We start from the raw sequence: 3,469 nt of genomic DNA, 5'->3' as shown, positions 1-3,469 counted from the left end.
TGGCGTGGCCATCCCCCCTAGGGGGTGATTTCTCACTTTCTGTCTCTGTCTCTGTCTGTCTGGCGAGCGCACGTGCCCTATAGCAAAAACCTCTCCAAAAAAATTATTATTTTATATTTAACTTTATTTATTTATTTATTTTTAAATTTGACCAGAGAGGGACAGAGAGAGAGAGAGAGAGAGGGAAAGCCAGAAAGTAAACTGCCAGATCCAGAACTCAAACTGTGGTCGACCATGTGAGAATCTAGTGCCTTTAACTACTACGCTGCTCTCGCTAGCCCCCCCAAAAAAATTCTTAAAAAACGGGGAGGGGGCCGGTAGATGACATGGTGCTTAAAGGCGCTGGACTCCCACATAGCTGACTGCAGTTCAAATCCTGGACCTGGAGGCTTGCTTTCTCACTTTCCTCTCTCTCTCTCTCTCTCTCTCTCGCTCTCGCTCTCGCTCTCTCTCGCTGTGATCAAACTGGAAAATAATAATAATACAGTTAAATTAAAAAATTCTAAAAATAAAAGTCATTTTGCAATGTTTATCAGGAGCCACAGAAATGTCTATGCTCTTTGACTCACTCAACCTCTCTGGGGAATTGATCCATGCTCTGTGGGATTGCTTAAGGGATCGTTGTCCAACACAGTATCTGATCCTGTTATCACCCTCTTGCTTTAAACTTCTCCACGATAAAATCTAAGTACTAGGTGTCTGGCTTTCTCCAGCTCCTGCCAACCCTACCCTCTGTTAGCAGCCCATCTGTAAAGTGGAGATAACAATAGCACCTGTCTTGGGCGCCTGGCACGACGGTATTGCCTAGTGGTATTGCTGGTAGTTCCGGTGCAGTTTCATCTCCTGCCATTTGAGGGTAACTATACATATTGTAAAATGGCTTCTTGGCCTTTGCCCCTATCAATCCTCTGCTTGCGATGCCTCTTCTCTCAGTTCGGTTAACGCACATTTTTCAGGGCTCCAGGGTTTGCTTTCTTTTCTTTCTTTTGTCTTTTTCTTTCTTTTTGAGAGATTTTTGCTATAGGCCATGCATACTCGCTGGAGAGAGACAGAAAGCGAGAATCCCCCCCCCCCCCCAGGGGGATGGCCACACTACAATCCCTTCGCCTTGAAAGATTTGGGGCATGCACACGTGCCTGTAGTGAGTTTCAAGGCCCCTGGTCCGGAACTGGCCACGGGAAAGTCCAGCGCCTTAACCACTATGCCACCTGATGGTCCCTCAAGGTTTGTTTTCTAAGGAAAGCCTGCTTTGACCACCCTCTGCCTCCTGACTCCAGTGTGTACCCCATTAAGCATTCATCTCTCTGCTGCAGACATTGCTGATTAATTACTTAATCCCCCCACCACCAAATAGACTTGGAAGACCCCAGAAGGGTCACCCTAACATGTTTATTAGGGGCTCAGCCTTGTTGGCACAGGCATTGGCATACTGATCTGCAGAAGCTACATAACTACTGGAAGTCAGATCCAGAGTGGAAACACGCAGGGCAGGCATGTGTCCAAGATCCTGACTGGCTGGAGAGCTGAGGGAAGGGGACTGCAGTATGAGGAGAAACTGTCTAGAGTTCCTGTCTCTCTCTGTCTGCCTGACTCTAAAGAAATAAACCTTTAAAAAATGTGTTCATGGGCCAGCAGGTGACATGGTGATTAAGGACTCTGGACTCCCACATAGCCAACTGCAGATCAAGTCCTCTACCTGGGGATTTGCTTTCTCACTCCCCCACCCCTCTGGTCAAATATAAATGAATGAATAAATAAAGTTAAATAAAAATAATTCTTTGAAAAAAAAGTAGGGGGACCAGCAGGTGGCATGATAGTTGAGGTGCTAGACACTTCCACATGGCTGACCACAGTTCGAGTCCCAGATCTGGAGGCTTGCTTTCCCGCTTTCCCTCTTCCCTTTCTCTCTCTTTCTGTCTCTCTCTGGTCAAATTAGAATGAATGAATGAATGAATGAATACACTTGAATAAATCATTATTTTTTTAAAAATGTAGGGCTGGTAGGTGGTGTAGTGGTTGAGGGCACTGAAGTCCCACATGGCTGACCATGGTTCAAGTCCTGGACCTGTTACCTTGCTTTCTCCACCCCCCCCCACCCCGTCTCACTCTGGTCAAATTTTAAAAATAACAATAGTGATAAATAAAGGAAATAATTCTTTTTTTAAAAAAATGTGTTCATTAGGAGCCAGTGGGTGGCATGGAGATTAAGGCAGCTGGATCCCACATGGCTGACTCTGCAGTGCGAGTTCTGGACTTGGCAGCTTAAAAACCACACCAGCTGACCTGCTTCCTGAAATGAGGGCTCACAAGGGTGGGCCAGAGGACTCTGCTTCAAGAGAACTAACAACAATGAGGGCTCAAATCCTGAGTTTATACAGAAATGTTTTTCTTTAAAGAATTATTTATTTGGGGCCTGCAGGTGGCATGGTGGTTAAGGCTCTGGACTCCTAGATGGTTAACCACAGTTCAAGTCCTGGACCTGGCAGCTCGCTTTCTCCCTCTCCTGCTCTCTCTGTCTGTCTGTCTCACTCCAGCCAAATGAAATAATAATAATAAATAAAATAAAATTAAAATTAAAATTAAAGTCACACCAGGTAGAGGCTGGCAGGTGGTATGGTTAAGGGCACTGGACTCCCACATGGCTGACCACGGTTCGAGTTCTAGACCTAGTTAGTAGCTTGCTTTCTCACTTTCCATCTCTTTCACTCTCTCACTCTATCCTTCTTTAGTTGAGTTCAAATTAATGAATTAATTAATTAAATAAATAATTCTTTAAAAAAAAAAATCACACCAGGTGGGGCTGCAGGTGGCACCATGGTTAAGATACTGGACTCCCCACATGACCGACCATGGTTTGAGTTCCTGACTGGTGGCTTGATTTCTTACTTTCTCTTTCTCTCTCTCTCTGGTTAAATGTTTCGTTTTGTTTTCTCTTTTCTCTGGTTAAATTTTTTTAAAGAATTACTTTATTTAACTTTATTTATTTAGTTAGTTAGTTAGTTACTTACTTTAATTTGACCAGAGAGGGACAGAGAGAAAGAGAGAGGGAAGGTGAGAAAGCAATCTGCCAGGTCCAGGACTCAAACCGTGGTTCGCCACGTGGGAATCCAGTGCCTTAACTACCATGTCACCTGCTAGCCCCTCTCTGGTTAAATGTTAAAAATTAATAACAGAGGCTGGCAGGTGCTGTGGTGCTTAAGGGCACTGGATTCCCACATGGCTGACTGCAGTTTGAGACCTGGACCTGGCGCTTACTTTCTCACTTCCTACCCCCCTTTTCTGTGTCTCTCTGGTGAATTTAAAAATAAATCAATGAATAAATACAGTTAAATAAATTCTTTTAAAATTCATAATAACAAATAAAATTATACAAATACATTTTTTAAAAAGATTAATTTATTTATCATGTTTTCTTTTTTTTTTTTTTTGAGAGGTTTTTGCTATAGGGCGCGTGCCCTCGTCAGAAAGA

The sequence above is a fragment of the Tupaia chinensis genome, unplaced genomic scaffold (assembly GCF_000334495.1).
Source record: "Tupaia chinensis unplaced genomic scaffold, TupChi_1.0 Scaffold000502_1, whole genome shotgun sequence".
NCBI classification, from domain to species: Eukaryota; Metazoa; Chordata; class Mammalia; order Scandentia; family Tupaiidae; genus Tupaia; species Tupaia belangeri.
This window is presented reverse-complemented; position numbering follows the sequence as displayed.